General features: G+C 43.2%; 1 pseudogene; it reads left to right on the top strand.

Annotated features, from left to right (window-relative positions):
• LOC135508776 (cortactin-binding protein 2-like) overlaps positions 1-25,692 on the top strand; it is a 124,081-nt pseudogene that overhangs the window by 89,325 nt on the left and 9,064 nt on the right.

Below are 25,692 nucleotides of genomic sequence, written 5' to 3'. Positions count from 1 at the left end.
ACATGTTGTGGGTGAGATGTATATATGATGTTGTTGAGATGTATATATGATGTTGGTGAGGTGTATACATGTTGTTGGTGAGATGTACATATGATGTTGTTGAGATGTATATATGATGTTGGTGAGGTGTATATATGATGTTGGTGAGATGTATACATGATGTTGGTGAGGTGTATATATGATGTTGGTGAGATGTATACATGATGTTGGTGAGGTGTATATATGATGTTGGTGAGGTGTATATATGATGTTGGTGAGATGTATACATGATGTTGGTGAGATGTATATATGATGTTGGTGAGGTGTACACATGAAGTTGGTGAGATGTATACATGATGTTGTTGAGGTGTATACATGATGTTGGTGAGGTGTATACATGATGTTGGTGAGGTGTATACATGATGTTGGTGAGGTGTACACATGATGTTGGTGAGGTGTACACATGATGTTGGTGAGGTGTATACATGTTGTTGGTGAGGTGTACACATGATGTTGGTGAGGTGTATATATGATGTGGGTGAGGTGTATATATGATGTTGGTGAGGTGTATACATGATGTTGGTGAGGTGTATACATGATGTTGGTGAGGTGTATACATGTTGTGGGTGAGGTGTATACATGTTGTTGGTGAGGTGTATACATGTTGTTGGTGAGGTGTATACATGATGTTGGTGAGATGTATACATGATGTTGGTGAGGTGTATACATGATGTTGGTGAGGTGTATACATGTTGTTGGTGAGGTGTATACATGTTGTGAGTGAGGTGTATACATGATGTTGCTGAGATGTACACATGTTGTGGGTGAGGTGTATACATGTTGTGGGTGAGGTGTATACATGTTGTGGGTGAGATGTATATATGATGTTGTTGAGATGTATATATGATGTTGGTGAGGTGTACATATGATGTTGTTGAGATGTATATATGATGTTGGTGAGGTGTATATATGATGTTGGTGAGATGTATATATGATGTTGGTGAGGTGTATATATGATGTTGGTGAGATGTATATATGATGTTGGTGAGATGTATACATGATGTTGGTGAGATGTACATATGATGTTGTTGAGATGTATATATGATGTTGGTGAGGTGTACATATGATGTTGTTGAGATGTATATATGATGTTGGTGAGGTGTACATATGATGTTGTTGAGATGTATATATGATGTTGGTGAGGTGTATATATGATGTTGGTGAGATGTATACATGATGTTGGTGAGGTGTATATATGATGTTGTTGAGATGTATATATGATGTTGGTGAGGTGTACATATGATGTTGTTGAGATGTATATATGATGTTGGTGAGGTGTATATATGATGTTGGTGAGATGTATATATGATGTTGGTGAGGTGTATATATGATGTTGGTGAGATGTATATATGATGTTGGTGAGATGTACATATGATGTTGTTGAGATGTATATATGATGTTGGTGAGGTGTACATATGATGTTGTTGAGATGTATATATGATGTTGGTGAGGTGTACATATGATGTTGTTGAGATGTATACATGATGTTGGTGAGGTGTATACATGATGTTGGTGAGCTGTATACATGATGTTGGTGAGGTGTATACATGTTGTTGGTGAGGTGTATACATGTTGTTGGTGAGGTGTATACATGTTGTTGGTGAGGTGTACACATGATGTTGGTGAGATGTATATATGTTGTTGGTGAGGTGTACATATGATGTTGTTGAGATGTATATATGATGTTGGTGAGGTGTACATATGATGTTGTTGAGATGTATACATGATGTTGGTGAGGTGTATACATGATGTTGGTGAGCTGTATACATGATGTTGGTGAGGTGTATACATGTTGTTGGTGAGGTGTATACATGTTGTTGGTGAGGTGTATACATGTTGTTGGTGAGGTGTACACATGATGTTGGTGAGATGTATATATGTTGTTGGTGAGGTGTATACATGTTGTTGGTGAGGTGTATACATGTTGTTGGTGAGGTGTTCACATGATGTTGGTGAGATGTATATATGTTGTTGGTGAGGTGTATATATGATGTTGGTGAGGTGTATACATGTTGTTGGTGAGATGTACATATGATGTTGTTGAGATGTATATATGATGTTGGTGAGGTGTATATATGATGTTGGTGAGATGTATACATGATGTTGGTGAGGTGTATATATGATGTTGGTGAGATGTATACATGATGTTGGTGAGGTGTATATATGATGTTGGTGAGGTGTATATATGATGTTGGTGAGATGTATACATGATGTTGGTGAGATGTATATATGATGTTGGTGAGGTGTACACATGATGTTGGTGAGGTGTACACATGATGTTGGTGAGGTGTACACATGAAGTTGGTGAGATGTATACATGATGTTGTTGAGGTGTATACATGATGTTGGTGAGGTGTATACATGATGTTGGTGAGGTGTATACATGATGTTGGTGAGGTGTACACATGATGTTGGTGAGGTGTACACATGATGTTGGTGAGGTGTATACATGTTGTTGGTGAGGTGTATATATGATGTGGGTGAGGTGTATATATGATGTTGGTGAGGTGTATACATGATGTTGGTGAGCTGTATACATGATGTTGGTGAGGTGTATACATGTTGTGGGTGAGGTGTATACATGTTGTTGGTGAGGTGTATACATGTTGTTGGTGAGGTGTATACATGATGTTGGTGAGATGTATACATGATGTTGGTGAGGTGTATACATGATGTTGGTGAGGTGTATACATGTTGTTGGTGAGGTGTATACATGTTGTGAGTGAGGTGTATACATGATGTTGCTGAGATGTACACATGTTGTGGGTGAGGTGTATACATGTTGTGGGTGAGGTGTATACATGTTGTGGGTGAGATGTATATATGATGTTGTTGAGATGTATATATGATGTTGGTGAGGTGTACATATGATGTTGTTGAGATGTATATATGATGTTGGTGAGGTGTATATATGATGTTGGTGAGATGTATATATGATGTTGGTGAGGTGTATATATGATGTTGGTGAGATGTATATATGATGTTGGTGAGATGTATACATGATGTTGGTGAGATGTACATATGATGTTGTTGAGATGTATATATGATGTTGGTGAGGTGTACATATGATGTTGTTGAGATGTATATATGATGTTGGTGAGGTGTACATATGATGTTGTTGAGATGTATATATGATGTTGGTGAGGTGTATATATGATGTTGGTGAGATGTATACATGATGTTGGTGAGGTGTATATATGATGTTGTTGAGATGTATATATGATGTTGGTGAGGTGTACATATGATGTTGTTGAGATGTATATATGATGTTGGTGAGGTGTATATATGATGTTGGTGAGATGTATATATGATGTTGGTGAGGTGTATATATGATGTTGGTGAGATGTATATATGATGTTGGTGAGATGTACATATGATGTTGTTGAGATGTATATATGATGTTGGTGAGGTGTACATATGATGTTGTTGAGATGTATATATGATGTTGGTGAGGTGTACATATGATGTTGTTGAGATGTATACATGATGTTGGTGAGGTGTATACATGATGTTGGTGAGCTGTATACATGATGTTGGTGAGGTGTATACATGTTGTTGGTGAGGTGTATACATGTTGTTGGTGAGGTGTATACATGTTGTTGGTGAGGTGTACACATGATGTTGGTGAGATGTATATATGTTGTTGGTGAGGTGTACATATGATGTTGTTGAGATGTATATATGATGTTGGTGAGGTGTACATATGATGTTGTTGAGATGTATACATGATGTTGGTGAGGTGTATACATGATGTTGGTGAGCTGTATACATGATGTTGGTGAGGTGTATACATGTTGTTGGTGAGGTGTATACATGTTGTTGGTGAGGTGTATACATGTTGTTGGTGAGGTGTACACATGATGTTGGTGAGATGTATATATGTTGTTGGTGAGGTGTATACATGTTGTTGGTGAGGTGTATACATGTTGTTGGTGAGGTGTTCACATGATGTTGGTGAGATGTATATATGTTGTTGGTGAGGTGTATACATGTTGTTGGTGAGGTGTATACATGTTGTTGGTGAGGTGTATATATGATGTTGGTGAGGTGTATACATGATGTTGGTGAGATATATACATGTTGTTGGTGAGGTGTATACATGATGTTGGTGAGGTGTATACATGATGTTGGTGAGATGTATACATGTTGTTGGTGAGGTGTTCACATGATGTTGGTGAGGTGTATACATGTTGTGAGTGAGGTATATACATGATGTTGGTGAGGTGTATACATGATGTGGGTGAGATGTACACATGATGCTGGTGAGTTGTACACATGGGGTGGACAATACAAGTAAATTAAATGGTCCTATAGGCGTAATAAAGACTATTCTAACAAGACATTGTCCTAAATGGGAGAAATTACAATATTTTATCAAGTCAACAGATCTCACCATATTACTGTATAATAATACTATCAGAAGTGCTTCATTTAAAAAGGATGTCATTCTGTTGCTGTTAAGCTTCCTAGAAGCTATTCAGATTCATAACAATGACATAGCAGTGACTCAGTCAATCAGCCAGAGATGATATGTGTTCATTCCAGTGAGGATTATAGGGGGTTATGTTTGAGGGGGGGGCAGCAAGGCAGCATAAAGGACATCAGCCTCAGTCTCATTGTTTGGGCTTGTTAGAGTAGCGGGGCAGACAATCGCTCGGAATGTCCAGCTAAGCCTGTACCCTCTCTGCCAACGCACAGCTAACAATAGCAGCCACACTCCAGATATAATCGCCCGGGGTTGACAAGACATTGAAATTCAATCATGTTTAAAACGTTAGATTCCCTCGTCCTTTTTGTGTCTGTGTGAGCGTAGTTCATCCAGTAACTGCTTCTTCTTGTGTGGTCTTTTACATATTGACTCACTGTTTCTGCTGTTTCTCTGTAACTAATAATTTAATCCCTATTCTAAAATGGAGGGGCTATTATTGGTGTGTTGTAATGGGCCTAGTTTGTATAATGAACCTCTTGGGAGGTTCCCATTGCTTGGAAGGCAGACACAGTGTGTCCTTTATTTAAAGGGGGAGATCAAGCTGATCCTAACGGTTAATGGCCTATTTCGATTTTGCCCTGTTTATCAAAAGTGTTGGAAAAACTTGTGCAATCTAGTTTCCGCTCAGGTTATGTACGTGTCACTGCAACCTAAAGGTCCTAAATTATGTCTCCATTGCCCTTGATTGTAAGCAATGTTGTGCTGCTATTTTTACTGACTTGGTCAAATATTTTGACAAGGTAGACCATTCCATTCTTGTGGGCTGGCTAAGGAGTATTGGTGTCTCTGAGGGGTCTTTGGCCAGCCACTGCCTGTCACCAAGGGAGTACACCTCGGCTCAATCCTAGGCCCCACGCTCTTCTCAATTTACACCAACAACGTAGTTCAGGCAGTAGGAAGCCCTGTCATCCATTTATATGCAGATGATACAGTCTTATACTCAGCTGGCCCCTCCCCGGATTTTGTGTTAAACACTCAACAGCAAAGTCTTCTTAGTGTCCAAGAAGCTTTCTCTGCCCTTAACCTTGTTCTGAACACCTCTTAAGCAAAGGTCATGTGGTTTGGTAAGAAGAATGCCCCTCTCCCCACCGGTGTGATTACTACCTCTGAGGGTTTAGAGCTTGAGGTAGTCATACAAGTACTTGGGAGTATGGCTAAACGGAACACTGTCCTTCTCTCAGCATATATCAAAGCTGCAGGCTAAGGTTAAATCTAGACTTGGTTTCCTCTATCTAAATCGCTCCTCTTTCACCCCAGCTGCCAAACTAACCCTGATTCAGATGACCATCCTACCCATGCTAGATTACGTAGAAGTAATTAATAGATCGGCAGGTAAGGGTGCACTCGGACGGCTAGATGTTCGTTACCATTCGGCCATCAGATTTGCCACCCATGCTCCTTATAGGACACATCACTGCACTCCATACAGTGCCTTCAGAAAGTACTCAGACCCCTTGACTTTTTCCACATTTAGTTAGGTTACAGCTTTATTTTTAAATTGATTAAATTGTTTTTTCCCCTCATCAATCTCCACACATTACCCCATAATGACAATACAAAAACTGTTTTTTAGACATTTCTGCTAATGTATTAACCTGTTTTGGGTGGTGGGCAGCATTTTCACTTTTGGATGAAAAGCGTGCCCAGAGTAAACTGCCTCCTACTCAGTCCCAGATGCTAATATATGCATATTATTATTAGTATTAGACAGAAAACACTCTGAAGTTTCTAAAACTGTTTGAATGATGCCTGTGAGTATAATATAACTCATATGGCAGGCAAAAACCTGAGAAAAACAGGAAGTGGGAAATCTGAGGCTTGTAGTTTTTCAACTCATCCCCTATTGAAGATACAGTGGGATATTGGTCATATTGCACTTCCTAAAGCTTCCACGAGATGTCAACAGTCTTGAGAACATTGTTTGATGCTTCTACTATGAAGGGGGGCTGAATGAGAGGGGAATGAGTCAGAGGTCTGGCATGGGCTCGTGACGCGCGGTCATGAGAAAGTTACCTCTCGTTCCATTACTTTTCTACAGACAATGGAATTCTCCGGTTGGGACATTATTAAACATTTATGATAAAAACATCCTAAAGATTGATTCTATACATCGTTTGATATGTTTCTACAACCAGTAATATAACTTTAGAGATTTTTCGTCCGACATTTCCTCTGGAATTTCCCGCGCCTCGTGAGTTTCGATTTGTTTACTAAACGCGCAAACAAAAGGAAGTGTTTGGACATAAATTGTGAACTTTATCGAACAAATCAAACATTTATTGTGGAACTGGGATTCCTGGGAGTGCATTCTGATGAAGATCATCAAAGGTAATTGAATATTTATAATGCTATTTCTGACTAATGTTGACTCCAACATGGCGGATATCTGTTTGGCTTGATTTGTCGTCTGAGAGCCGTACTCGGATTATGCTTTTAATTTATTATAATTTAAAAAAAATCTGACACAGCGGTTGCATTAAGGAGAAGTTTATCTAAAGTTCCATGTATAATAGTTGTATCTATTATCAATGTTTATTATGATGTGGCTCTCTGCAAAATCACTGCATGTTTTGGAACTACTGAACATAACACGGCAATGTAAAATTAGATTTTTGGATATAAATATTCACTTTATCAAACAAAACATACATGTATTGTGTAACATGAAGTCCTATGAGTGTCATCTGATGAAGATCATCAAAGGTTAGTGATTCATTTGATATATATTTCTGCTTTTTGTGACAACTCTCTTTGGCTGGAAAAATCACTGTGTTTTTCTGTGACTTGGTGGTGACCTAACATAATCATTTGTGGAGCTTTCGCAGTAAAGCATTTTTGAAATCAGACACTGTGGCTGGATTAACGAGAATTGTATCTTTAAAATGGTGCCTTATACATTATTTTGATTGAATTGGAATTTGTTCCGCTAGCGGAACCCCGTTCCCAGACAGGTTTTAAAAATAAAAAACTGAAATATCACATTTACATAAGTATTCAGACCCTTTACTCAGTACTTTGTTGAAGCATCTTTGACAGCGATTACAGCCCCGAGTCACACCTGTATTTGGGCAGTTTCTCCCATTTTTCTCTGCAGATCCTCAAGCTCTGTCAGGTTGGATGGGGAGCGTCGCTGCACAGCTATTTTCAGGTCTCTCCAGAGATGTTTGATCGGGTTCAAGTCCAGGCTCTGGCTGTGCCACTCAAGGACATTCAGAGACTTGTCACGAAGCCACTCCTGCATTGTCTTGGCTGTGTGCTTTGGGTCATTGTTCTGTTGGAAGGGGAACCTTCGCCCCAGTCTGAGAACCTAATCGGTCTGGAGCAGGTTTTCATCAAGGATCTACTTTGCTCCGTTCAAGTCTCCCAGTCCCTGCCGCTGCAAAACACCCCCACAGCATGATGCTGCCACCATCATGCGTCCCCATCTGGTTATTGGTCACCTCCCTGACCAAGGCCCTTCTCCCACGTTTTATCAGTTTTGCCGGGCGGCCAGCTATAGGAAGGGTCTTGGTTGTTCCAAACCTCTTCCATTTAAGAATGATGCAGAAGTTTTTTGGTACACTTCCCCAGATCCTGTGCCTCAACACAATCCTGTTTCGGAGCTCTATGGACAATTCCTTCCACCTCATGGCTTGGTTTTTGCTCTAACTTGCACTGTCAACTGTGGGACCTTATATAGACAGGAGTGTGCCTTTCCAAATCAATAGAATTTACCACAGGTGGACTCCAATCAAGTTGTAAAAACATCTCAATAATGATCAATGGAAACAAGATGCACCTGAGATCAATTTTGAGTATCATAGCATAGGGTCTGAATAGTTATATAAATAAAGTATTTATTTTAAAACATTTAATACATTTGCAAAATATAAAAATAAAAATAAAAACAGTTTTTGCTTTTACATTATGGGGTATTGTGTGTAGATTGATGAGGGGAAAAATGTTTTAATCAGCTTTAGAATAATGCTGTAATGTAACAAAATGTTGAAAAATGGAGGGGTCTGAATACTTTCCGAATGCATTGTACAGTGTCATGTCATGTGGGGGCGTGAATATGACATGAGGGTTTGTGGTGTGAAGGATATTCCAGATGTGGGTGTCCGAGCTATATCTGAGATGTTTAGTGTAGGTGTGATCTGGGCGTGTGTGTGTGTGTATGTGTATGTCCTGACTGACATGTGTTTGTGTGTTGCTGAAAAGTGAGTTTACTGTAGATAATCTGAGCTCCTGACTGTTGGTGTAGGTGTGATCTGGGCGTTTGTATTAGTATGTTCTGACGAATGACTGAGGGGGTATAGAGGGGATAAGAGTTACAGTATTGATGTTTGGGATAAGAGTTATAGTTCTGATGTTTGGGATAAGGGTTACAGTATTACAGTTTGGGATAAGGGTTACAGTATTACAGTTTGGGATAAGGGTTACAGTATTACAGTTTGGGATAAGGGTTACAGTATTACAGTTTGGAATAAGGGTTACAGTATTACAGTTTGGAATAAGGGTTACAGTATTACAGTTTGGAATAAGGGTTACAGTATTACAGTTTGGAATAAGGGTTACAGTATTACAGTTTGGAATAAGGGTTACAGTATTACAGTTTGGAATAAGGGTTACAGTATTACAGTTTGGAATAAGGGTTACAGTATTACAGTTTGGGATAAGGGTTACAGTATTACAGTTTGGGATAAGGGTTACAGTATTACAGTTTGGAATAAGGGTTACAGTATTACAGTTTGGGATAGTTGTGTGTCGTTCTGTCTGTCTGCCATATAATATGCGTGTGTTTTCTAAACGACATCTCCTCTGACTAACTTGTGGTCTATCTATCTCTCAGCTGGAGATGGAGAAGCTACAGCTGCATAGTCTGGAGCAGGAGCACCGTAAACTAACCGCCCAGCTAAAGGACGAGCGGGAGAAGAACAAGCACATGGTTATGATGCTGGTGAGGGAGTGCAAGCAGCTGGCGACGCGCGTGGTGGAGGAGTCGCAGCGCTTCGACGAGATCTCTGCCCGGCTGGATGAGGAGAGCCGCTTGGCCGGGCGGCTGCAGGAGGAGTTGACAGCAGAGAGGCAGCGTGGACAGCAGATGGAGGCCAAGATGGAGAAGCAGCTGTCAGAGCTGGACACTGAACGCGAGCAGCTGCGTGCCAGGCTGGGCCGAGAGGAGACAGAGAGCCTGAGCCTGCGCCGGCAGGTAGAGCAGCTCAGGACTGAACGGGATGGTAAGGACGTTAAAGACGGTAAGGATGGTAAAGCCGGTATCCCAGCCCAACCGGCTGCAGCTACTGCTGTGGATCCCACCAACCCCCCACCTCCCAAACACACAGCATCTGTTGCTGTGGCCACAGACCCAGTCAGCTCCCAGACGGCTTCCTGCCAAACGGACCTGCCCCCTCCAGAGGCTGAGGGGCAGAAGAAGACGATCCCTCTCACCATCCCTGTCAAACCCACTCCCACCAACTACGCAGGCCTCAGCCTGCCCAAGACGCCCAGCGCAGGCCGGGGGCTGGTCCACAGCAGCTCAGGAGGACTTCTTCAAACAGGGGAGAATGGAGCCGAGGGCCAGACGCCCCATGGTGGGTTATACTCCCCTGCCCCCACTTCAGCCCTGCCCATGGGGGTGAGCCCTCGTGTCCAGGCTGCCCGCTACAAGTTCCAGGAGCAGGACCAAAACGGCACATCCTCCCAGAGCAGCCCGCCGACCCGTGACCTATCCCCCACCAACCGAGACAACTTTGCCGCCAAGCAGCAAGCGCGACACACCGTCACGCAGGTCCTCTCACGCTTCACCAGCCCCCAGCAGGTGGCCCCGGAGCCCTCCGTCCCGGCCTGCCCCACTCCACCTCAGAAGGGGGGCCCTTCCCTGGCCGCTTAGGCCACCCCATCGGCCTCAAATCCCCCACAGTGGCGAGGATCGACCGGGGAAACCCGCCCCCCATCCCGCCCAAAAAGCCGGGTCTCTCCCAGACCCCCTCCCCTCCCCACCCGCCCATCAAAGTGGTGGGGGACAGCAACCGTTCCCCCGGGGCGGGGTTAAAACCCGGCACGCCCCAGCTGCCGCCCAAACCCGCCCTGGACCTGGTCCCAGCTTTGACGCCGTCTCAGGTGGGTGCCTGCCCCCCTGCAAAGGGGGTGAGGGGGCCGCACCAGGCCACGTGTGCAGAGTGCCCCCCCACCAGCGCTGCCATCACTGTCAGTAGCTCCTCCTCCATAAACCCCTCCTCCTCGCTAGCATTCCATCCCGTAGCCCCAGGCAGCCCCCTGGCAACAGCATCAGGTAAAGGGGCACCACGCTCCCCCTACCGCTCTCCCCTTACTGCCTCTACCCCTCCGCTCCAACTGTCTTTCCAATGCTAGGCTAGCCTAGCCTAACATAGGATTCAGGCCATATAGAACCTGCTTTAACCACAGGAGTCCAAAGGAGAACACAAAGGAGCAGGGTCAGTCATGTTAACTCTTGCTAATTTTTGCAGTGACTGTATCCCTCTCGGCCCTAAACCGACCACTGCTTGAGACCTGATCTCTCTGTACGCATACTTAATCCTCCTCCCACTCCTTCTGGAGCCTGTCGTCTCCCTGCTTCACCAGAGTCCTATTCTGACACGTTATCCCCCAGCTAGCAGCTGTAAACAGACTAGTGGCAGGCCAATATCATGTGCCTGCAGGGTAAAGGGTCAATAGCTAGGCTAGCTATCTCGAGGAGTGTTACACCAGTGTTATTAGAGGCAATGAGGTTTTAAGGCTAAGTTTTCCCTGTTCAGATGGGTGTGTAGGGTTCCTGTGAGTAACCCCCTCCTCTCTGAAGCTGATGCCAGAGGCTGCTCTCTCCCCTCATCCCCAGTCCACTAGCATGCTTCTTCCTCATCACCCCTCTCCATACACACACTACCTCTGACCCCTGTCCATTCCATTTTCCTTCCTGTTTCAACTCCATATTCCTCCACTCTGTATGTTATGATGTACTTACAGTTTCGTGTGGATGTTTATAGTGCTATGAATGTAATATTCTTGTTTCTGTTTATATTGCAACATGGGTTTATCATCGAAATTGGTTGAAAAAGCACATTTCATAACACATTTCAAGCAATCGAGTAGAGAAGTTGATGCAAGTCCTGTTTGTTTTATTTCGATTTTATCCCAATGTGTATGGATGAGAAAAGTGCTTTATAGAATTTTGACTGAAACAAATGAGGAATGTGTTCGTTTTCTCTACTGATTCCATTTCATGAAGGGATATATCCGCATTTTAGGGTAAGGTTCACGTCAGATCTCTTACAAGTAAAATTTGTCTTAATGTTGCAATATGTTGGCAAAAATGTCATCATTACCTAGAAGACTTTTTTTGCCAAAACACACTTCTATACTACAACTAGACTATACTACAACTGCACTATACTAAGTCTTCCTCCACAGCAGTGAAACAAATTTGAAACTTTCACCTCAAAAGACCAAACTGAACACCAGCTTTAATGTCACCAGTAGTTTCTGTTACTTCAGTATCCCAAAACAGTAACTTAGTCAGACGTCTTGGAAAGCGCAACGGTAATGGCTGTCAACCGCTGATGTCGTTAAAATAATGAAATACACTTCCCTTCCTTTCCTCCCCCTCTCCTTTTCAGTCTTTCAGACAAGGGGGTAATCTAAAGGTCTTCAGCTCTTTTTGCTCTAAACTGAACACTTTTCACCTGCATGTCCCGAGAAGTGCCAAATAACCCATGACGTTCCTTTATAGCATTGTAGCTAACAATGGCCTTCACTTTCCCTCCCACCCCATCCATAGAGTAGAGTTTAGCATTTTGCTACATATTAGCGTTATACAATACTGTGCCTTTTAATTGCAAATGTAAGTTCTAAAGTGCATTCGGAAAGTATTCAGACCCCTTGACTTTTTCCACCTTTTGTTACATTACAGCCTCATTCTAAAACTGATTAAGTCATCATTTCCCCTCATCATTCTACATACAACACCGCATACATTTTTGAAAATGTATTAAAATACAAGTTAAAATATCACATTTACATAACTATTCACACCCTTTACTCAGTACTTTGTTGAAGTACCCTTGGCAGCAATTACAGCCTTGAGGCTTCTGGGGTATGACACTACAAGCTTGGCACACCTGTATTTGGGCAGTTTCTGTCTGAGTGACCATTAGGTTCTTGGTCACCTCCCTGACCAAGGCCCTTCTTCCCCGATTGCTTAGTTTGGCCAGGCAGCCAGCTCTTGGAAGACTCTTGGTGGTTCCAAACTTCTTCCATTTAAGGATGACGGAAGCCTCTGTGTTCTTGGGGACCGTCAATGCTGCAGAAATGTTTTGCTACCCTTCTCCAGATCTGTACCTTGGCACAATCCTAAAAAGCTTATTTCTCTCAAATTTTGTAACTATTTTTTTTTTTTTACATCCCTGTTAATGAGCATTTCTCCTTTGCCAAAATAATCCATCTACCTGACAGGTGTGGTATATGATGAAGTTGGTTAAACAGCATGATCATTAAACAGGTGTACCTTGCGCTGCGGACAATAAAATGTCACTCTAAAATGTGCAGTTTTGTCACACAACACAACAGGGATTGGCAACTGGCATGCTGAGTGCAGGAATGTCCACTAGAGCTGTTGCCAGATAATTTAATAATAATTTCTCCTACCATAAGCTACCTCTTTGATTTAGAGAATTTGGCAGTACGTCCATCCGGCCTCACAACCACAGACCACATGTAAACACACCAGCCAGAACCTCCACATCCGGCTTCTTCACGTGCGGGATCATCTGAGACTAGCCATCGGACAGCTGATGAAACTGAGGAGTATTTCTGTCTGTAATAAAGCCCTTTTGTAGTAAAAAACAAATTCAGATTGGCTGGCCCTGGCTCCTGAGTGGTTGGGCCTATGCCACCCCAGAACCACCCATGGCTATGCCCCTGCCCAGTCATGTCAAATCCATAGATTAGGGCCTAATTCATTTATTTAAAATTGACTGATTTCCTTATATGAACTGTAACTCGGTAAAATCTTTAAAATTGTAGCTTGTTGCATTCATATTTTTGTATATTTTTGTTCAGTATAGATTCATGCATTCATTGTCTTTTGAACTCTAACCAGACTGTGTTGTGGAACTCAGGTGTTGTGGTGTTCATCTCCCTCATTCCCCTTCTCCTCTCTATCAAAGTTTCTCTGCCATGTTCAACCTTGTCCCCTCTAACTCCTGTTAGGCTGGCGTCCCTCCATAGTCCCCTCGCTAAACTGCGGTGGGCCCGTTGCCCTGGACGACGGGCGCCCCCTGCTCCTCCAAGCTGCTTCCCAGGAAATGTCACTTTATTGTCAATGCTGCTTAACCGAGATCCAACGGATAATATTAGTCTCCTTGAAGACCACCCAACCTCTGCTTTGTTTTCTGCTGCTCAAAATGGACGCTCAGGTACAGTGGGACAGTCATAAGCTGTGTTTGAATACTCATACTAACCTCATTAACCGTACTATTTGTGACGAAATTTGAGTATGTAGTATGCTTATTGGTCATAGTATGGATATAGTTAGTATGCCAAAAGTTCCTGGATGTCGTACTAAATTCGCCAAAATACAAAGTATACAAGCAGTGCACACTATTTCAGTGCTTTTAGGGCCCGTAATGCAAATCTTCAGAAAATGGGCTAACCACCTCTGTTAGGGCAAGTAAAATGGTCAGAGTGAGGTGTTCTCTCATTTGTGTCTGGAAGTAGCTAGCAAGCTAGCAAACATTAGCCAGTTAGCTTAGGTGCTTCATTGCAGTTGTGAGGTCAGAACGCTCGGATCAACCCTACTCCTCGGTCAGAGGAACGTACAGTATGCGCTCCGAATTTACGAACGGACAATCTGACAAAGCTCTGAATTTACGAAGGTCCAGAGCGCACTTTGGCACTCCAGATTGAATTTACGAAGACACCTGAAGTCGTGTAATGTCAAACTAGTCATTTGTTATGCTAACAAGCTAGCAAGAGGTTGCATAGCAACAACATCTACTTCCGGGAAAAAAAGGTGAAGCGCTGAGTACGCTCAACTGAAAGGATCCCGTTTGTTTACAGTATACTAAAATGAACTAATAGTATATAGTGTGTATTATATACTCATTAAGTATGTAGTATACAGTATGTTAGTATGGGTATTTGAACACAATGAGCTCCTGTTAAATTACTACTGTAGTTGTGATATTGTAGTATTAGTGTTCTATATGCAATTCTATGGGTGCAGTCTCTGGAAGATATTCAGAATCCTTTCATATCAGTCAATATGGTTATTGTAATCGACATTAAGCACAGAAGTACTGTAGATAGACAACATGGGAAATGTGGCCTCAAGGGACAGAGATGCTGCTCACTCCAGTGTCTCAGAGAAAGCCCCTGTATTCCACTCTTGGGGAATACATGCACACACTCACACACACACACACACGCACACACTACCTATTGCAGCTAAGATTTGAAGCCTTTCTGTCATGTTTGATATTGTTCTGCCATTCAAGGATCATTGATCTATAAACAGTACTGAAGGTTAACTGTTAAACCTACTATTATCATGTCATTTATTAAAGGAGAAGACAGAGAGAGCACAGCACTGAGAAATCAATGGTTACTTCTCTCTCCACCTCTCTTACCCCTGTCCCCCTCTCTTCCCCCCCTCTCAGACTGCGTTAACCTGCTGCTGACTTCGGGGGTGTCTACTGATGTGTCTGATTTAAACGCCTTTACACTTTGCCGCCTCACATGGACACCACAGGTTGGTCCACAACACAACTAACCCCTGTCAATCACTGCTATATACAGCAGCCTCTTTCACCTTTTACTGGGCTGAACCAGGGTCACACAGAGTGTTTCTTGGTAGTCTTAAACAAGTCTACTTTGAAACAAAAGTATACACCTTACAAAAAGAAGACATGTCAGATACAGACATGTCCCCCACAGGAGTCGCTGGTGCACGATGAGACAAGGATATCCCTACTGGCCAACCCCTCCCTAACCCAGACGACGCAATTGTGCGTCGCCCCACAGACCTCCCAGTCGCGGCCGGCTGTAACAGAGCCTGGGCGCGAACCCAGGGTCTCTGGTGGCACAGCTAGCGCTGTGATGCAGTGCCCTAGACCACTGCGCCACCTGGGAGGCAGAAATATTTGAAATTTTGAGTTTACATACCAATATAACATTTTATCACAGACAATTGAAATGTAACAAACCCATTTGACATAGAAACAACCGATTTTCATTGTTTTTGATTACGAAATATATGAATAACATTCCACCCATTACACCAAACAGGTAATGGTCATTGACTACAGGAAAGGGCTACTGTCTGGCTCCAGATAGAGCCACTGTCAGTAACTGTTGGCTCAGTATTTGTCCCTGCAATAAACTGACAGAAAGTGTTTCTCAGATATTGTAACACATACAGCTGTCAAATATGTCACTAAAGTGTTACATATCATAGTGTTACTGTACATGATAAAACAAACACACTGCAGGTGGCAGTACCTAGGTACCTGTTCAAACAAACACACTGCAGGTGGCAGTACCTAGGTACCTGTTCAAACAAACACACTACAGGTGGCAGTACCTAGGTACCTGTTCAAACAAACACACTGCAGGTGGCAGTACCTAGGTACCTGTTCAAACAAACACACTGCAGGTGGCAGTACCTAGGTACCTGTTCAAACAAACACACTGCAGGTGGCAGTACCTAGGTACCTGTTCAAACAAACACACTACAGGTGGCAGTACCTAGGTACCTGTTCAAACAAACACACTGCAGGTGGCAGTACCTAGGTACCTGTTCAAACAAACACACTGCAGGTGGCAGTACCTAGGTACCTGTTCAAACAAACACACTACAGGTGGCAGTACCTAGGTACCTGTTGAAACAAACACACTACAGGTGGCAGTACCTAGGTACCTGTTCAAACAAACACACTACAGGTGGCAGTACCTAGGTACCTGTTCAAACAAACACACTGCAGGTGGCAGTACCTAGGTACCTGTTCAAACAAACACACTACATGTGGCAGTACCTAGGTACCTGTTCAAACAAACACACTACAGGTGGCAGTACCTAGGTACTTGTTCAAACAAACACACTACAGGTGGCAGTACCTAGGTACCTGTTCAAACAAACACACTACAGGCACGATGCACCATTTGAGTTTGTTTACCAGTAAAAAAAGAAAATTGAATACATCAACATGGAGATGTCCTCAATGGTGCCGCCCATGGTCTCACACCGCTGTGTGGACACCCAAGAAACCTGGATGCCTTTTCCTTTATGTCAGCAGTGCTGCGCTGGGCACACATTACCAGCCCAGGGCCAATAGCATGCTTTGTTGAGTGTGGAAATTGAAGAAAGGCAGCTGAAGTAGGCCTTAATCCTGTCCCTGGGCAGGGAATTCAGTATATTACCAGAGCTACAGTAATGTATAGTCATGTATTCTGTTTGTGATGTGACAGTCAGCGTGCCGATCGGCTTTCCCCCAATATTATTTGTTTTTCTATCCTTCTGGGGACCAAACAATTGATTCCTAGTCAAAATCATATTTTCCCTAACCCTTTTTATTTTACTAGGACAATCAGTTAAGAACAAATTCTTATTTTCAATGACGGCCTAGGAACAGTAGGTTAACTGCCTTGTTCAGGGGCAGAACGACAGATTTGTACCTTGGGGATTTGATCTTGCAACCTTCTGGTTACTAGTCCAATGCTCTAACCACTAGGCTACACTGCTGCCTAACCTTAACCCCAATCCCCAAAACCTAACCCTAACTCCTAAACCTAACTCCTAAATCTAAATCTAACTCCTAAACCTAACCCCTAGCCCTAAACCTAACCCTAACTCCTAAATCTAACCCCAGGCCTAAACCTAACTCCTAAATCTAACTCCTAAATCTAACCCCTAGCCCTAAACCTAAACCTAACCCCTAAACCTAACCCGGGGGGGGGAGTACAGCCAACGGGCCATATCCGTTGGCCTTCTAGCTGGCCTGTGAGGTTACCTAAATTACCTTTTTTTTTTTTTTTTTTTTTTTTTTTTCTCTCCAATTTTGTAGTATCCAATTGGTAGTCTTGTCCCATCGCTGCAACTCCCGTACAGACTCAGCGAGGCGAAGGTCTAGAGCCATGCATCCTCCGAAACACAACCCAGCCAAGCCACACTGCTTCTTGACACAATGCCCGCTTAACCCAAAAGCCAGCCACACCAATGTGTCAGAGGAAACGCCATACACCTGGCGACCGTGTCAGTGGGCATGTGCCCAGCCCACCACAGGAGTTGCTAGAGCACAATGGGACAAGGAACCCGGACAACGCTGGGCCAATTGCGCTACTCAGGAGGCCCCCGCAAATTGATTTTAACAAACAATTGGTCCCCCAAAAAATGCGTCCCTCCGTTGAATTTCAAAATCTCGATGTGGCCCTCGAGCCAAAATTTTTGCCCACCCCTGCCCTAACCCCTAAACCTCAAAGCCTAGTTGTAACCCTAATCCTAAACCTAACCCCTGAGCCTAAAATAGCCTTTTTCCTTGTGGGGACCGGCTAGATGTCCTCACTTGTCCATATTTTACTTGTTTTACTTCTGGTCCCCACAAGCATAGTAAAACCAAAAACACACACAAAGACCTTCATTGGCCTGCCTCAACTACACATCCTCAGAGCAGTACTGTATATCTGCTCTCACAATACAGAGAGAGGTTGACAGTTTGACAGCACAGAGATGTTCCCAAAACCTTTAATAGTCGCAGAGTTTCACTACATCTATGTGTATAACCCAACCTCTTCTCCTGTGTGTGTCCCATGTCCAGGTGTGTGGAGGCCCTGGTGTTCGTTGGGGCTGATGTGGACCAAAGGGCCATTGGGGGAAGACCCCTCTGTTCATGGCCAGCAGAGCCGACTGGCTGGACTGTACCAGTGCCTTGGTCAACGCCGGGGCCGACCGCTCAAGAGCCACCACCGTAAGTCACCAACTGGCCTATTTTGTCTCATAATGTCCCCAACTGGCCCCAGATGTTCTCAGCTGTGCCCTGTTGTCCTCTGCAGCCCCCCCCCCCCCCCCTCAGTTCCCCTGTTTTCAGACTGTCTGTTATTGTCTGTCGAATGACTCACTCTTTTGTCCTCTCATTTACTCAACTGTCTGTTATTGTCACACTCAGGGCTGTTTTTGAACAAACAATCAAGATCACAGAAAGCTACTGGGTTTTCAAGTCTGATAGACGAGTCGTGGCGTCCTGTCACTAGAATAAATACCCTTCAAAACACTGTTTCCCTCCAAGGGAATTCACTATTACATTTGTATCACAACACAAGGACCTTTACAACATAGCATAGGACCAGAAACCAACAGAGCCTTTTTTTAAATATAAAGTCTGTGATCATGGTTCAACGCATTTCACATATAGGTTTCCTGTGTCTCTATAGCAACTATATGGCATATGACTAGTTGTTCTTGACAATGATTTATGAATGTGTTTTGTTTAGTTTTATAGTTAGTTCCGTTATAATTGGTGACTCCCCTCTGTGAATAGCTACCACATTGTTGTCCCTGGGCAACTACCTACATACACAACTCCACTGGGATATTTTTTTCATATCACATTTGTAGAAATTATATTGACTAATATTGCACAGAAAGCATTGCCAATTTTGTGTGAACAGGTTTGAGTGTGTGTAGGTGGATAATTTCTTTGTGTGCATGCGCGTGTGTGTGTGTGCGTGTCCCAATGCTAATATGTGTGTATGATCCACAGGACAGCTGCAAGGCTCTCCACGAGGCATTCAGCTTGGGACATGTAGACACTCTGCGGCTCCTCCTCTGCCACCCTGCCCCTGACTGTACCCACACCATGACCCTAACCCTGACTGTACCCACACCATGACCCTGACTGCAACCATAGTCCTGGTCCTGCCACGATCCCGGTCCGGTCTAGCACCTTGCTCAACCAGGATAACTGTGAGGGCTGGACCAATGCACACATCACTGCTGCCAGGTGCTTCAAGGTACTGGGACACTGATCATGTACTGTTGTCTCAGACATATGGAGGTATACTGAATAACGTACAGTACTATACATATAGACTCACAAACACACCACCAGGAACTTCTCCCTGTATGGTTTAACTAAAAAATAAATAGTGGGCTCGTCAGGATATTCTTTAGAGATAGCGGGCTAGTCGGGATATCCTTTAGAGATAGTGGGCTAGTCGGGATATCCTTTAGAGATAGCGGGCTAGTTGAGCTTTAGAGATAGAGGGCTAGTTGGGATATCCTTTAGAGATAGCGTGCTAAGCTACACTGTGGTAAAAATCAACATCAATAGCTGAGGCCATGTCAAAGTGTTAAAGTCATATTGGTATTTATAATAGGATAAGAAGTGAATCAATTGAATGACAATCATTACAGCTCCTTACCTATTAAGTCAGAGAGCATGCTAGCAGGGTTGTGGCTTCCAGTCAAATCAGCTTATTAAGAACAAATTCTTATTTTCAATGACAGCCTAGAAACAGTGGGTTAACTGCCTGTTCAGGGGCAGAATGACTGATTTGTACCTTATCAGCTTGGGGATTTGAACTTGCAACCTTTTGGTTACTAGTCCGATGCACTAACCATTAGGCTACCCTCTCTAAAGGATATACCAATTAGCCCGCTATCTCTAAAGAATATCCCAACTAGCCCGCTATCTATAAAGGATATCCCGACGAGCTCGCTATCTCTAAAGGATATCCCGACTAGCCCGCTATCCCTAAAGGATATCCCGACTAGATCGCTATCTCTAAAAGATATCCCGACTAGCCCGCTATCCCTAAAGGATATCATGACAAGCCCGCTATCCCTAAAGAATATCCCGACTAGCCGGCTATCCCTAAAGAATATCCCGACTAGCCCGCTATCCCTAAAGAATATCCCGACTAGCCCGCTATCTCTAAAGGATATCCCAAAAACAGAGAGAATGCATGTTGGTCCCTATCTCAGGCAGTGAGCTGAGCCTTGTCTGTTATTTTAGACGTATCCTCCAACCAGAGCCAAGTTTACCGAGGTGTTGCGGTCTATTTTGAGCTGTAACGCAACACGGTCCAAACAGCTGCTGTCCCTGACCGCCTCCTGACCGCCTCCTGATTCAAGTTTGAATTTCCCCTTGTCAGCATGATGGATTGGATGGCACCCAACGGAATACCAAGCACCCAGCGACTCCCTGCTGAACCGAATCGCTTATATAAATGTGAATCTTTCTTATTCTCTCTGATAAATCGCTCTTACAGTGTAAGTTGATTCCAGGGGAATCACTATGGGAAGTATGGGTCTTAAGAAAAATTGTTTTCATTTGATTCACTGAATGAATCACCGGCCCTCTGTTATCTCTCAACGTTACTCACTATTTAATTGGACATTTAGGAGTAAATAGTAGATGAATAGCAGGCTGTAAAATAAAACAAACTTTTTTTTGTTAATTAAGAATACATTTTTTGTCTTATGAATGACTGTCAATAAAGTTTAATTTAGTTGTATTCACATTCACAGGTAAAAGCTGAATTGCAGTGACTGTTGGATGAATCGTTTTGGAAATAATTGACTCCTTGATAGCTGATTATTGATAGCGGGGCTCTTCCAGGCACCTGGCATTGCAGATGGTGTAGCAAAGGTCATAGACGCACACACACACACACACACACACACACACACACACACACACACACACACACACACACACACACACACACACACACACACACACACACACACACACACAATCTCTCTCTATCACTCTCTTTCTATTTCTGTATCATACACATCCTTACACAGAGCAGCTCTGTTGGATGACACTCGTCCCTGGGTCCTGTCCAAAGGTGTGACTGGGCCAAGCTGGAGAGGGCTGGGCCACGAGCCTAATTGATCTTGGCCCAATCACAACACACCACACTCACACTGAGAGGCTGCCCAAAATAAACACACACACGGGCTCTATTCAATCCACATCGCGGAAGTTCAGCTTTACAACGTGAAATTTAAAGGCAATGTTCCCGCTTTAGTGGAGACTGCATTCACAATAAACACTGAATATGTCGACTCAGTCGGAAATTACCATTAAGTTTCTATTGCGGAATCTGTCAAGATTGAATAGAGCCCTTTTGTCACGTTCTGACCTTAGTTCCTTTGTGATGTCTTTGTTTTAGTATGGTCAGGGCATGAGTTGGGTGGGCAGTCTATGTTCTCTTTTCTATGATTTGGTATTTCTGTGTTTGGCCTGGTATGGTTCTCAATCAGAGGCAGCTGTCAATCGTTGTCCCTGATTGAGAACCATACTTAGGCAGCCTGTTTTCACCCTTGAGTTGTGGGTGATTATACTTTCTGTTAAGTGTGTTTTGCACCTGGCGGAGCTGTTTCGGTTGTGCTTTTTTCTTTCTTTGTTTGATGTTGTTCAGTTAAAATAAATAAGATGAACAAGTACCACGCTGCGTTTTGGTCCTCCGATCCTTCCTACTCCTCCTCGTCAGAGGAAGAAGAAGACCGTTACACCTTTACCTCTCTATAATTGAGTCGATTAGTATATAATATATTTAATATATTTCTCCAAGGAGGCAATTTCCCGGTCACATTGTTTGGACAAACTCCCCAATGTGTCCTGTTTAAGAATTACTAATATAATCTGGGTCCTGTCTATGAATGACTAATCTCGGCACCCAGAAGCAAATCAACTATTCCAATTTTAATGTTTCAATGTTAATGCTGTGTCATGACTCTCCTGTGAAGATCTGAATGATCAGGTTACAGTGGGTCTGCTCTACAGCGTGCTCCCTCCTGTAGAGTGGGAAGTCGGCTGTTTTATGACGGTCGTAAATACCAAAACTCCTTTCCCCACTGCCAAAAGGAAAGTTGAAAATCCCTTTGTTACCACAGAGAAAGACTTTGCAGTACGATAACCTCAAAAGGTTTTCTAATGTAACAATATTTCTGTATTCCAACCAGTTGGAATGGTCCGTGGGTATTTAAACAATAATCACGTCCAACATTTACTGTGTGACGTTATAACGGAAACATTGTAACTTTAAGAGCTTTCACAATGTAATTCTCAGATTTGCATCTACATGTTGTGAAACTACTTCTCACAAATATAAAGATGAAATGTATTTTAGCCTCCAAAAGGAGAATTGTCTTTCATGTAAAGTTTTTCCCAGTCAGTAACCACGGCCACACGAGCACATTGGGACAAAAGGGATGGACTGCCCTCCAAGGCGAGTGCTTATAAAGGACTCCTGACAACATTTACATTAGTTAAAAACGCAGGCACGGGGGTTCCCACGTTGAAATGGCTGGAACTCTGAAACTTTCAACAGAGAAGAAAAGAGACCCCTGGTCAGCCAGACGCCACGAATGTTTAAGAAATCTACAAACGAGTCAAGATAACGCAGGGACAAAGTCCCCACGTTGAAATGGCTAAATTCTGAAACTATCGATCACTACTGAAGAAGTAAATCCTAGACCGTGACCTTTATCAGTCCGCAGCTGAAAATATACGTAAGTCTAGGATGAGAATACCGACCACGGCGGGAGCATCTACTCTAAGAGAACAACTCTAAGAACTACATTTACATTACATTTAAGTCATTTAGCAGACGCTCTTTATCCAAACTACAGGGTACGTTGATGTATACATTATAACATAGCTACAAAGGACACAGCGACCAGAGTTAAACAACCAGAGACTCTCTGATGAACTAATATCCAGCAGACGGACCGGCGATTGCAGAGTGGGACAGCAAGACCTACGCTCGTAAATATTTAAATTGCCATTTATTTTCGAATGAGGGGTTGTTCATGTTCAAGGCAATTTCTATGAGTGTAGTTATCAGCACTGAGTTTCCCACTCTTGAGCTGTCCCACCCCTTTCCTTTGTCTACCAAGCCGTCATATCGGCTTAGCCCACTAGGGACTTTTCTATCATGTCAGTAACCAAAGTATGACCAATTGTGTGTGTTTTTATGTAATTCTGTGATTGATTAGTTAGTAAATAAAATAATTAAGCCAATTTGTATATGGCTGATTCCTGATTTATGTTAGGGTTCGTGCAGATATCCAAGGGTGTGCAACGTTCAGTAATGAGACTGGTGAGGTAATAATACATTAATAAGTGACTGTAAACGATAAGATGTGAAAATATCGGAAGAGTTAATTCGGGAAATAAATACTCTTTAAACATTTTCCCGTGGTGCCCCGACTTCCTCGTTAATTAAAGTGGAATGATGGGTTTACTCGTGTTATTAAATGACACCTAGAGAATTGATTTGGGAATATACAGTATTCACATTTAATGATAGTCAACGCTATGACAGCTGTCACAAGAGACTAGTGAATGATTGGCTCGTTACATAGAGTCTGAACCGACGGAGTGAAATCTAGTCTAGCCATGGGAAAGATCATCCAGTCTCTCTGAGCTCAGACAATGGAGAGGAGGGGTCTGTCCTCAGTTTAACACGTCAAGGGGAAACCATCTGTGGGAATTCTGCCGGAGCAACCGCTTTATCAAAACACAAGGACAAGAGAGTAAGGGAGGGAATCCGTAGTGAAGGATGGGATGAAAGAGAACGAGAACAGTGGAAATGGGGATGCATTATGGATGAGATATGGAAGGAGGGAGGGAGAGAGTTTGGCATATTTAGAGAAATGTGTCTGGTTTCTGTGTCAGTGAAGATCAGCACCCCCGATGGGTTTTGGGTTTGTCTTCGTTGTTGCCTGTAAGTGAGTGGGTGTGTGGGTGGGTGCACTCTGTGTGTGCTTACAGAACCTTTAAAGTATCAACTGTGTAAATGTGTAATGTTGAAGTAAAGTTGTCTAGACACAGTATGTGGAGGTTTAAGTTTTTGTGCTGTATTTATTGTCGGTATGCACATGTGTGTGTGCTTGAGTATAGCATGTATTGTGTGTTTTTTATACAGTGTGGTGCTGTTGTTAATGTGTGTGTGTGTGTGTGTATGAATGTGTGCGCGTGTGTACCTGATTCGGGTCTTTATTGATCCCCTATCCACCCACTGCCAGAGTGTTGTAGTGTTGCCTGGGAAGCTTTAGCTAGCTGTTTCTCTTTCTTCTGTGTAATACTGGCTGGCTCATTTCCTGTCTGCTTAGAACACTGTGTTTTGACAGCACAGGAAAGATTCCTCTAGTTTCTGACACTGAGACAGCGTAGCAGAAATTTAAAGCACTGTCAAACACTGTGTGTGTTCATATGTCTGTGTGTGTGTGTGTGTGTGTCTTCATTGAATTAGACCGCTGCGCCACTCGGGAGCAAATGTCTGTGTGTCTGAATTGAACAGTAGTGTGTGTCTGTCTGTTTGTCTTCATATGTCTATGTGTCTGCATATGAGTGTGTGTTGTGATTTGCTCATTTCCTGTCTGTTTTTGTGTTTCTTGACAGGCCTGTTAGAGTTGTGCCTTGATGAGCTGGCCCTGGAATCCCTCATGCCTCTTCAGCTGCATCCCTCATGCCTCTTCAGAACTACATCTTCCTGGTACACACGCACATACACACAGGCGCGCGCACACACACACACACACACACACACACACACACACACACACACACACACACACACACACACACACACACACACACACACACACACACACACACACACACACACACACACACACACAAGGAAAGAGGAGAAGTAGAATATGATTACATGGATTCACAAAACAGGTCACTTGCATTTTGGGTTTAGTATTTTTGTGCCCTCTACTGGCCACATGTATACTGGCCACATATTTTGGGGAATGAGAATGTGGCTGTGTCCTAATTATCTGCCTTTCTCCATGAGTGTGTCTGAAACTGCTTGCTAATAAAGGACACGATATAAAGGACGCTTAGTGTGTAACTTTGTGTTATGGGCCATAAGGGGACCTGTCAAGAGTACCTAGCCAATCAGACTTCCCTCTGCATCAAGACGAAGCAGGAGTCTGTGCCTTTGGCCTGTGACATCTGGGTGGAGGTGGACAGGGGTCTGACTAAAGAACATCTGTTGGACACCTTCATCAACTGTGGTAAATATTATTTCTAAATGTTGTTATAAAACTAGAGTTATACTTGCCTCATTCTGTTCAGTAATCTTGGATTATGCTGCTCCATAAGGTCAGTCACAGGAAGACACTGCTCCCTTAGGAACAGATCTAG

The sequence above is a fragment of the Oncorhynchus masou genome, chromosome 22, assembly GCF_036934945.1.
Source record: "Oncorhynchus masou masou isolate Uvic2021 chromosome 22, UVic_Omas_1.1, whole genome shotgun sequence".
NCBI lineage: Eukaryota > Metazoa > Chordata > Actinopteri > Salmoniformes > Salmonidae > Oncorhynchus > Oncorhynchus masou.
Note: the sequence above shows the minus strand (reverse complement) of the source record. Positions and strands in the feature narration are given on the sequence as shown.